Raw genomic sequence first — 12625 nt, 5'->3', positions numbered from 1 at the left:
GAGTTCAATACACAAAAACCAGACACCTTCTTCAAGGTGTCTGGACTTAGACATTCTTCTTGGTCTGGCACGCATTAGAATGTTCCATTTAGTTATCGCAATCCTCAGGCTGAATTGGCATGCAGTAGGAAGAAATTCAAGGTCCGTGATATCTTTCCTCAGTCCATCTGCCTAATGTCACTGTCTGGCTGAAACATCATATCTCCATTCTTTTGGTAAATAAATGCCATATAGCCTATATTGTCATGCAACAGTGAAGCACACGCAGTGACAACATACTTTTCCCCCCCCTCTTCACGCTTTTTAATCTCATCAGGACCAATACTGTGATAATTATGAAGTTTTCTCCCATAATTAAATCACTTCAGTTTTCACAGCCAATACCGGGGCTGCAAACCATATATTTCTTTTCTTCTTCTACTTCTTCCCTTATCCAGAGGTGATGAGAATGAAAATGGAGGGTTATATCTGCGCCTGAGATCTCTCCGCTGACTCGAGACCGCATTGTTCATTATTTCTTTTTGAAGAATTCCCAGCCATGCAGGAGCGATCTTAATTGTGTGCCAGACTTTCTCACAACTCTCACAATGCCATGGCCTCTGCTCTATAAGCTCACTCTCACCCCACTGGAACGGACAGCTATGAACCTATATAAGCACTCATTTGAAAGAACACTATACTGACTGTTGCATGCTGCCAAACTCATGCATGCCAGTTTTTGTGGCAGGAATTTTGAGTCATTGGTGCGATTAAAATAAAATAAATTTCACTACACATCCTGTAGCCCAGTGATCCCTTTTCTGGATATAAGCCATTTACTTGTGAAACAATGAACAGAAACAGGGCTGAACAAATTTTAATACATTTAATTTTAAACATCTAATAATGAACACAAGATATCATCACATCCTCAACATTTTCTCTTGTCCACATAAGCAGACATATACAGTGTACATACATGAGAGAGAAAGAGAGAGAGAGAGAGAGAGAGATCTTAACTGTAGTCCATGTTAAAAACGCATGAGAGGTGCATGCATTATAATGCCAGAGCAGCCATCATCAGCACAGATTTGGGCGAGTGAGGCTCTGGATGAGTGTGGCGGAGAGCAGGCGTCGGGAATCAAGACATCACTTTTAAGATCATCGTGTCCAAGGTTAGACTCTGTGAGAGAGAGAGAGCGAGAGAGAACATAGTCAGGTGCTAGTGGAAATGAGCGATGACACAGTTTGCAGTGGTGTAAAGTAAGTACATATTTGCTCAAGTAATACTTGAGTACACTTGAGGATTTCACTGGAGTATTTCCAAGTTTCAATATTTTTTCTACTCCCCTACATCTCATCTTACAGGCAAATATTGTATTTTTTTATTCCACTACAATCATTTGACATTGTAGATTTTGATTATTATCTCAAAACATGCATTGGTCATTTGAAAATTGCAGATCTACAAGCTCATAATACAGCACGAAGCAACACATTGTGAGCTTGTAGATCTGCTATTTTCAAAACATTTGTATACATTTGGGAACTTGTGAAATGGGACATTCTGGTGTAGCCTACTTTTACTTTTGGTACTTTAAGTCTATCATTACTTTTATACTTTTACTGAAGTAAATTTTGATTGCCAGAACTTTTACCTTCGTGTTTCTGTATGGCAGTATTTAAGTAGAAAATGTGAGTGTTTCTCCCACCACTGGAAATGAGCAATGGCATTGACATATAAACAGTTTGTGTTCGGCAACAGATGGCCAACACGGTTTTGAAGAGATGGAAACTGAAGCATGTTTGGAATAATGAATTCATCTCAACTCTCTCTTCAGTCAAAGTGGAATAAATATTCCTATTTGGGTGGATATTGACATTCGATGAAAGTCGTGCACAGAAGGGAGAAAACACACAGAAATAAATCCACGGATTGAACTTTCATTTTGTCACGGATCAGTAGCCTCACTTAGTGTTGTGCATGTTGTGCAACAGGAGGTCAGTCCACAACTAAAAGGGCATTTTAACACAACCACACCAATATGTCAGTCTGGCCGATATCAAAGATGGTTACTTTATGAAGATACGCCATCCCAATTGGAGCCACTATGGCGCCACATGGCACACAGATCCTACAAACTAATGGTCTCCTAAGTGGGCACTGGCATCTGACTGGAAATCTAGCAGTGGTAGCCAAACTCTTTAGCTCAAGACCCAAACAAATAAATTAGACGTTTGCCCGGGACACATACTAGTCGCTTTGTGCAACGTTGTGAGTTTGTAGATCGTCTATAGTCTTTCACCTTTGTCTTCATGAAATTAATGAAAAAAATGTTTTAATTCGTTATTAATTGATGTACTTGAGTACTGTACTGTACTTGTTGAGCGCAACTTTGTCACATGTTGTAGCACGGCAACACGTTGTGAGCTTGTAGATCTGAGAAGAAATGCTGTACTGTACTCCTCCCTGGCCTGTGTGTGTGTGTGTGTGTGTGTGTGTGTGTGTGTGTGTGTGTGTGTGTGTGTGTGTGTGTGTGTGTGTGTGTGTGTGTGTGTGTGTGTGTGTGTGTGTGTGTGTGTTTGTGCTCTACTGGCCACTTTAGGTGTTGCAGCTACGTACGTACATATACACGTATGTACACATAGCAAACACAAGCAAACCACCCGACAGTGGCTATATAATCTTACATAAGCCTCTGCTTTCACTTCAAAAAACAGATGAGGATGAATTGCCTGTACTTCACTTACACATCCATTACACAAACATGCGAATGCACATGCCGCAGAATGACACCACGCTAGCGATCTGCAGGCACCGGCCGCACTCCCCGCTCATCAGACAGTTCTTGGTCTGCATGCAGCACTTCATGCAGCCGCCCTGCGAGTCCCCCTCGCTCGCCGTCATCGCGGCTTTGTGCTCCGTCTGCGGCTGAGTCTGTATTGTGTCCGCATGCTTCCCATTCCATTCCTCGCTGGCACCCCGGCCCATGGTTTGGTTTGGTTTTAGTTGGTTAGGGCGAGGAGGGTGTTTTGAAGATGAAGGCGGTGGAATGAGCTGGGCTTGGAGGTTGGACGGGTCAGGGTGTCTGGGAGATGGGAAAACATGGTATGAGTATGTGGAACAGCTGAATGATATCCAAGTCTGCCAGCATTGTTTACATGTCATGTTTCCCTGCTAACAACGCCCAGGCCAGAGTAATGTCCCGTGTGACCTTTCGCATCTTTATTTTGGAAGGCAATGGCAAACACTAGTGCACTGCACACACAAACACCTGAAAGACACATCAAGGCGTCCCTATTTTGGGCAATTATTTTACAACTTGTTAGCTTGTTTGTTCATTTATTTATTTACAAAACAAGCTGAAATAGCAGATGATTCCCTTTAGTGCAAAAGAAACAAATTCAACACCATTAGCTCTGGCTACCTTATTTTTGGGGCATTTATAGGTGAAAACATTTCCCCATTATCCAAAATGCCCTCAAAACAAAGTTGTGAGCTTGTAGATCCTGTATTTTGTCGTAAGGAAAGAATGCAAAGTTAAACAAATGATGTGCAGGTACGTATCAATATGAAAATGTCATGCATCTCCTGTTCCCTCACACGTGACAAGCAGTGCATTGTTTATGGTGACAACAATTTAGTCTCTCGCGTTGAAAAGGCACGGGACTTGTTTTTATTTGTGTCATTGTCCTTTGGGAACGATGTGCCTATTGACTTTCCCTGGGGCGTGTTCAGGTGACCACCTGTTCCAGAATGTAGGCCAAACCTCAGGCATGCATACCAGCTTCAGACACTGCCCTGACGGGAGGATCGTGTGTCATCATAACACAAAACAACAGGTTGATGAGAATGGAAGCAACCAGTAAGAGTTAAGTCACTGCTTAGGGTTCAGGGACCACCTCACTGGTGTCTGTAACTGTGAGAGAGTACAAATGGAAACAATTTGACCACTACTTAGTGGGCCTTGTTTTTGCCACATTCCTGCAGCTACTAATTTGATGACCGAATGGCTCGGTCTCGGTAAGGTCATCAAAATTATTATTCACTCATGGTGACAAAAAAAGAAAATGGGGTGTGTATAATTGATAGAAAATAACTAATATTTTGGGCAAACTACTCCTTTAACACCATTTTCACCTATAACACTAAACTAATGTGCACGCTATGCAGAACATTTAGAGGCAGGAACCATCCATGCACATACTGTAACACAGTCATGCATTTGGCCCCTTTTCCACCGGTTGGTTCCCAATGGGAACCGGTTCAGTTCTTTTTGGTTTTTAGTCCATGAGCCAGAGCTCCAAAATTGAAACGTTAATTATGAATTGAGTGGGCAAAACCATACCTATATTAGAATGTTATCACCATTAAACTTCCCCAATTGAGTACTTACACCAAGACAATGATTTATTGTATTACAAATTTTAAATTTTTGAGTGGTGTAAACCACTCCTACGACTGGCTTTGTTAGTTTACGTGTCTGTCTGTCTGTCTGTCTGTCTGTTCGTACCAAAAAATGAGCACGGTTGCTATGGTCACCCAGTTCACACGGGTGTGATTTCATTACGTCAGACATTACGTCAGACCACAGCTGATCAGTCTATATAAGACCTTACACCACTCAGTTCACACGGGTGTGATTTTTAAATATGCAAATGAGGCATTATGTAGGAAAATATGCAAAATAATCAAAAATATGAAAAAGCTACTACTGTGGAAGGGTTATCATGTATTCATTTACTTGTATTGATCCTATAAACAATGTAATATAGGGTATAGTTTGCCCACCAATTTTGGAGCTCTGGCTCATGGACTAAAAACCAAAAAGAACTGAACCGGTTCCAATTGGGAACCAACCGGTGGAAAAGGGGTCAAAGTGTGCCATGACTAATGCATGACAAATGTTCTTCCTTATATTGCTGCAGTTATTTAACATGTCTCTGTTCTTGTCATTCATTGCTTGCCACAATGTTGAGGAACCAAACAATGTTACTCCTGTGTGCTCTTAATGTATGCCATAAAAGATTAGAAGAAATCAAGCCATAGAACACATTTGTCCCTTGGAAACAAACACAGAGGCATAGGACACTCGTCATGCATGAAACCTGCTATGACCGAGTTTCACCAAAGGCATACAGATGGGATTTATACTAGTGCTCTGAGCATTAGGCATTAACACGCTAAGCTCGAGTGCTTCATATTGTCACCTTATCGCGTAAAGTCCCACCGATCTGACGGATTAACAACTCTTCCGCTCCCTGTGATTATTTGTCCCACCAGGGAGTTACGGTCCCCTGCTTTAACTGCTGCATACAATTGTTCCTAATCAACATTATCAGACATTAAGTGATAACCCTGCACGGTTGAAACAGCGTCTTATCTGTGCCATCCAGAGAGGCCTCTGCCGCATTTATTACCAATGACAGCAAATTAGATTGCTTGGCATCTGGCGGGGGTATAGTATACTGGCATTTTGAGAGCACCTTTCCATCTCAACTCCCCTTTCAGAAGCCCATCGGTTTTCAATCATAAGTAATGAAATTCCATCACCCTCCTCCATCATCAAAGTGACTTGGAAAAGGCAGGCCATTAGGACCAGGGGGGGGGGGGGGGGAGAGAGAGAGAGAGAGAGAGAGAGAGAGAGAGAGAGAGAGAGAGATCAAGAGAGGAATAATGGTTTGTACCTTCCGTTTTAAAGTTGTCTCTGTCTGTCTCGTTGAATCTCTTCACTTTCTGCTGGCGTCTGCCGGTCCTTGGTGGAGTGCACACACACACACTCAGACAGATCTACATGCACACTGTAGTACTCAGAGCAGGAAACAACACTTTCTGTAAGTCCTGGAGTCAGTGAGTGTCTGTCAACAGGTTTTACTCGTTTGGCAAAGATGACACATGCCACCATTCACCTTATTACACCGTGGGTGTGGCCAGGGGAGTAAGGGGGGGAGTTAGGGAGTACCAATGTTGCCATGTGTGCTTATAATAAGCGACCTAATTGGGCTTGTTGCCTTGTTTATAAAGTGTAGTTGCCTATTTAGGCTTGCTTCCAGGAAGCAATTCAGCTCCTAATGTTCTTTAAACCGGTGGGTCACACTCTTTTTCATGTCAAGGAACCCCTCAAGATTAAGGTGTATCTGAAAACATTTTGTGTCAGGAACCCATACGATTAGTGTTGTTAACATGTTTCAAAAATATTAAAAATATTTCTCTTTTTATATATATATTTTTTGAAAATCCACAGATTTACATGATGGTAGATCTGCTATTTTCAAAATGTTTAAAGTCGCTTACTCGCTTCTTTTGGGCCTGTTTTCATAGACCAGGCCGCTGGTTTTTTCTTACAAAATCTGGCAACACTGCTGATTAACTGCATTACACCTGCAGTAGCATAGATATTGAATGTGGCGCCGCCCTGTAGGGGGAGAGGCGTTGTGAGCTTGTAGATCGGCTGTTTTCACAATGTTTGCCTCTTTCTTACGTAATATTTGGCCAATTTAGTATTAAAAAGGTTTTACAAGTCATTCAATTGTAACTTTAGAAATGTGCAGATGTTGGTTTGTTTACTGCTTCGTAGACCCCTAGAATACCCCGGTCAACAAAATATATACAGTACGGTTTAGTGGTTAATAAAAACAAATGACCACACAGCCTTATTGATTCTTACAATAAAGGGGAAAAAATGCTATTAAGGCATTTAGCAGTTGCTCTTACAGAGGGACACAGAAGGCAGAGATACAGTACAGTGTAGTATACTAGGGTGACCAGACCTCCCGGTTTGTCTGAGAGGGACATAGAAGGCAGAGATACAGTACAGTGTAGTATACTAGGGTGACCAGACCTCCCGGTTTGTCTCAGAACCTCCGTGTCCCGATCGAGTCCCGACAAATATCTCTAAAGCACGACATAACACAATGTCCTGCTTTTCAACATTCACTACAAAATTGTCACGGTTTTTCGTCAGATTTAAAATAATACTTTGTTTTCATAGCTCTGGTTGCATAGATGTTTATTATGTTCTGTTCATATAAACACGTCTACCAGTCAGAAAACATGAACAACTGCGTGTCTGAATTACCCCAGGTAGACCAAGAACCTATTGCATCAATCGAAATAGCCTTCTGTAGATTGAAGCTACAATATACTAGCTAAACAATGAACCTATTCTGTTTAAATAGCATGCTTCTTCTGTGCATATAGACATGTTTGAACTTGTGACTCGCTATGATTGTATGCTATTCTTGGCACAAAGTGGCACGCTATGAGCTTGTATGCTATTTTTGAATAACAAAAGTATAAAATAATGGTTCAAATCTAAATTGACACTACAGTAGATGCTTTCCTGGTTTTAACAGGTTATGTTAATTAGACCTAGCAAACACTGTTTGGTTGTTCACCGTGTGAAAAAAAGACGAAAATCACTCCGGGTGATAAGCTGCTGTCTATGTGAGCCACAGGTCGTGGGTTCAAGTTCAGCCCATGGCCTCAGATGGCATACTATAGCATGCCGTTTTTCAACATTTTTGAGGATTTGAAAAAAAGACGAAAATCACTGCGAGACCATGGGCTATATAGCCCATGGTCTGAGTGCTGTCAAAGTGCAACACTCCTTGCGGGGTAGGCCATGCAGAAGCTGTCTTCTTCCAAAGTTGCTGTTATGCAGCAAAGTGGGTTCTCACAATGTGTGAATGCAGGGATATGATGACCAGCTGCCCCAAATACCGCTCACTGAATGGTGATCAAGGCTACAATGTCAATGACACTAAAGCAAAACACCTGCGGTCTCCGAGGCTAATGACACACTGGACTGGCTTGCCGCAATGAAGCCGAAGGTCTGAAGCTCCAAATGCTAGCTAATCACTCCAGATGCATATCTCCTCCGCAATATTGAGTAGGTTGATGCAAATGTATTACTCACTGTCAATGCAGAGGCGCAATCAATTTAATTATTAACACATGGTGCAATTAAATTACACTGCACGCACCATGACAACGTAAACCGCGAGGAATGCAAACTAAATGTCATGCGTCGCTGCAACAGAAAACAACTCATCCGAGAGTTCAGAATCAGTTTCAACAATTTGACTTAATCAATACCGTTAAGCAGATGACATGTTTTGTATTTATTTATTCATTTATTTGACAAAAATGGTGAAAGTCTGGCTTTTGGAGAAAGTTAATCTAGCAGCAATTGAAGGGAAGGGAGAGACGGCAATTCTTATGATTATGAACGAGGACCGTCTGGGCTGATATTTTAGCAAAACGCGGAGGCTCAGCAGAGCGAGCGGGGAGATGACAATGGTCTGATAAACCGAGAGATGCTGGAAGGTCGCAGCGCGACATTTACCTCTAATGGACACAGAAGAGGCAACTAATTCAAGGACCGAAATGCCGTCTATGAGAAATATTGGTCTAATTCAGTAAGCGGCCATTATCTCCTTTCCGGCACAGCACTACCGGCGAAGCTTTTCATGCAGCGGCACATGAGAAAATGCAAGGGGGCGGACGATTTCAGCTATGTTAAGCCATCAAGTCCTGACACAGATTCTACCTAATGTCTTCTAAATATATCTGAAAATATTTCACTTTTTCATGTCATGGTACCCCTTGCACATTTTATGTACATAAATTTGGCCTTGGACCCCCATCTCAAAATATTTTGTTCCTGGGAACCCACAGAAGAAACGATTTGAGTTGAGTTTTAGTTCAAGTGGTCGCTTTAAATAAAATAGGCTACAAATGTTCACAATAAAAAATAGCAGATCTACAAACTCATAATGCAGCGCTATGAGCTTATTGATCTGCTGTTTTTGAAAAACCGTGACACACGCACTCATATATATGATAACATCTAAAATGACACTGATGCTTTCCTGGTTTTGATGGGTTAAAACCCTCTCAAGGAAAAAATGCCTTTCAGTCCTTTCAGAGAATGCCAGAAAATAGCATTCCTGTTTCATTATCAGTACTCCTCCGCCAAGACACATACTCAGCCGTCACTGTCTGGCTGTCTGGGTGAAAACGAATACGTCCAAAATGTTACTTTTCAGTAAATGAAATGAATCTAATAGTAGTTATTGTTTAGTCACAAGCTCTTGTTAATACTTGTCTTGTCAATGATGTTTAGAATAAAACCCCACAGATACACTGATGCACTTCCAACCGGCTGCCCTAATTTGGGCAAGTGATTCTACAGTGGCTTCCTGTTTTTTGTGTGTGGTCACTGGTTAAGCCTTCTTTTTCTTAAAACTTTGTTTCAAAAGTACACAATAGAATTGACAACAGGTCGCATCATGACACATTGTGAGCTCGAAGATCAGCTAATAATAGTATTGCTACTTTTGCGCTACACTGCTATACGATGAAGTATAAAATGACCGAAAGCATTCAGAGTATGGGGTCGGTCAGACTGACTCCCATTGGCTTAGGCGGCGTTTCAGAGTATGGGCTCAGACTCGGCCAGCCAACCAGGACTAGGTCGCGCAAAGGGACTCGGTCGCGCAAAGGGACTAGGTCGCGCAAAGGTCTTCATAGCCAACAGCAGCGGTCATAAGCCAGGTTTCACCTGGCAACCGACAGAAAGGATTTCCTTGTCAAGGGTGTCAAGGGTTGCTTCTCAAGGGTGTCTCCCTGTGAAATTCCTTAAGTAAGAACTTCCTCATTTATACTTACATAATAGGTGCGTGGTGGTGTACTAGCCTCGCGTTGCGATACTAATATACCACTGCGCTGGGCTATCCGCCTCGGGGCATATGCATATGCAATAGGGGCGGGTGAAGTGTGGCTGCGCCAGGCTAGTGGTGTACCACATCGGAAATACAGTTGATCTACAAGACAAGACACATTGTGAGCTTGTAGATTTTCGATGTATGTTACATACAGCGCACATCAATGGAACTAACATACTATGTGTCACAATTATAACTATTTTTCATGCTTTTAAAGAAAGAATACCATTGCACTTTTTTAGCTGGAAGCCCAAAATCACTTACTGTCACACTTCGTCAAGTGCTGAAAAAGTCACAGCACCACTTTACGCGGAACATACGTTGAACCTTCAATCACTGATGGATAAAACACAGTTGATTATATCAACATGCATATGTGCTGCTGCCAAAACGCTATGGAATTCCGTTTGTGCTGCTAACAGCTACGCAGAGAGCCTGATGTGATCACAGCCCAGATGGTTGGTGTCTCTCCCTATCATTCATGGGAGATGCAATCTCAAGCGGCACTTGACGTGACATCTGCATTTTGCAGCCTGCGTGACGCGTAAGGGTCTATTCTAGCGGTGTTGTCCGTCTGTCTGTCTGTCTGACTGACTGTCTGTCTGTCTGTCTGTCTGTCTGTCTGTCTGTCTGTCTCTTTGTCTCTCTGTCCAGTGGTGGAAAGTAATTCAGTGAATTTACTTAAGTACTCCACTTAAAGTGTACTTTACTTGAGTATTTCCAATGTCCAATACTTTCCCTTCTACTATACATCTTGTATCCACTACATTTCTTTGAAAACTTTAGTTACTACAGTAGTTGCTTTGTACATTTGCTGATCTACAAGCTCACAATGCGATTTGAAAACTTGAAATGGAACATTCTGCATAATGAGTACTTTTGGTACTTTAAAGTTCGAGTGCCATCATTGTTTCCCCCCTAAACTAGGTATTTTTTTAATAATAATAATAATAATAATAAAACTTTATTTATATAGCACTTTTTTAAACAAAGTTACAAAGTGCTTTGAACAGTCAGACAACAATAACAGAATACATCACAGGTGCAAAAGAAATAGCAATAGAAAATGCAGGTATTTTTTTAAGTGTACAGAAAGTGTTAAAAGTATGTTTTGATGTGGCCAGTTCATTTAGTACACCTGGTTTTCACCGTAGCGCCTCCACCTGAACTTAAGCCTCACCCACCTGTGTGTTGTATGATAATGAGGGAGCGGTTAGGGTCTTATCTCACAAAAATGGTGTATTTTTGATTGGGCCTTTTAACTCAAAGGCTTTCAGCTTTCAGGAAGAAACCAAAAATACATAGGGAAGACATATATTTGAATATTCTAACCACACCTGGGGGTCTATTAGAGCATTGTTTCCCAACCTTTTTATACTGAAGTAGTACCACCTCAGAAAATATTTGGCTCTCCAAGTACCTCCATAATAACTGATGTTAAAATACAGGAGCCGTTTTTGTTCCATTCCTAAGCCAATAATGCTGCTGCTCTGACAAACTCTGTCTAATCACTAATCAGCACAACTGATAATATTTCTAATGTGATTAATTCGTTCTCAAATCTTCTATTAACGGCTAGGTGTGCTGTAAATCATGCTCATTTCAGCACGGCTGGAGAGCCTATTTCAACCAATTGCTTGGTCAGAAGAACTACCCGTAGTAATTTAAATTCCACTTTTGTCTTTTTCTCCTTTTTTGGGTGACTCCTCTGCGTACCACCAGAGGGGGGCTCAAGTACCACCAGTGGTACTAGTACCAGTGGTTGGGAACCATCTGTATTAGAGTAATGTTAACTCCATAGACACATACACATATACAGTAACAAAGTAAAAAAATCACGGCATTCCATCTTTAAGTAGCCTACATTTTTATGCCAATACTTTTGTACTTTTACAGTACATTTTGAATTCCGGACTTTTACTTGTAACGGTGTATTTCTATGCAGTATTGATACTTTTGCTTAAGTATGAAAATCAAATAATGTTTTCCACCACTGTCTCCTCTGTCTCTCTCTCTTCACCCAGACGTTTCAGTGTCTGACAGCAACATGACAACCTGTTCATCTCCCTCAAAGCACGGCCGCACTCCCATAATGCACTCTGCCAGCGGTCAAACACATACACACACACACATGCACACGCATGTGCGCGCACGTACGCACGCACGCGCACACACGCACGCACGCACACACACACACACGCACGCACACACACACAGTAACTTCCCCTTTCCCAGACTATATGGCCACAGACACAGAAAGCGAACATTTGATTATTTCTTCCGTGATGAAATCCGCTGCAGTGGCTGTTGGGAGACATAAAGCATTAGATAAAGAATAAATGGGCTCTGCTCAATATCACATTATTCTGGTGGATAGTGCATTTAAACTGATCAATATGTCTCCCAACAGAAATTCACACACTGTACGTGTCGGAAATTCACACTGTACATCGCCACAATTGTGCTAAACCCTTTTATCTGTCTGTCTGTCTTTCTGTCTGTCTGTCTGTCTGTCTGTCTGTCTGTCTGTCTGTCTGTCTGTCTGTGATAAAGACAAAGAGCATACTTCTATATAGGAGGTCAGGAAGCCTGCAAAGGTTTGACTGGTGCCCAGTGGCAAAGTACATTTACTTGAGTATCTGTACTTTTATAGATTATGTGTACATTTCAATGACACACATGCACTTATTATGACTTCAGCACTTGAGAATGTTTCACAATGCATTTCCCTGGCTAGGCTATATTTATATATAGGCCTATTGATATTCTTTGTACCTTGTAATTTCTACTTTTGTGAATACTTTTTAAGCGTGTACTTTTGAACACTTGAAGCATGTTTAAAAGCAAGTACTCCGGTAACTCAAGTATACATTTTACAGAGCAACGTTCACTTGCAAGTGAGTAGCATTTGACCAGC

General features: G+C 41.6%; 1 long non-coding RNA gene across 1 annotated transcript; it reads right to left on the bottom strand.

The window, feature by feature from the left end:
- Nucleotides 1-840: 840 nt before the first annotated feature.
- Nucleotides 841-5899, bottom strand: LOC306914809. Its single transcript, XR_013788745.1, has 3 exons — nt 5668-5899; nt 2731-3068; nt 841-1162 (listed from the first exon to the last, which is right to left on the bottom strand). It is a non-coding gene; the product is annotated as an uncharacterized lncRNA (long non-coding RNA).
- Nucleotides 5900-12625: the final 6726 nt, after the last annotated feature.

Source organism: Electrona antarctica, assembly GCF_951216825.1.
Source record: "Electrona antarctica genome assembly, chromosome: 22".
NCBI classification, from domain to species: domain Eukaryota; kingdom Metazoa; phylum Chordata; class Actinopteri; order Myctophiformes; family Myctophidae; genus Electrona; species Electrona antarctica.
Note: the sequence above shows the minus strand (reverse complement) of the source record. Positions and strands in the feature narration are given on the sequence as shown.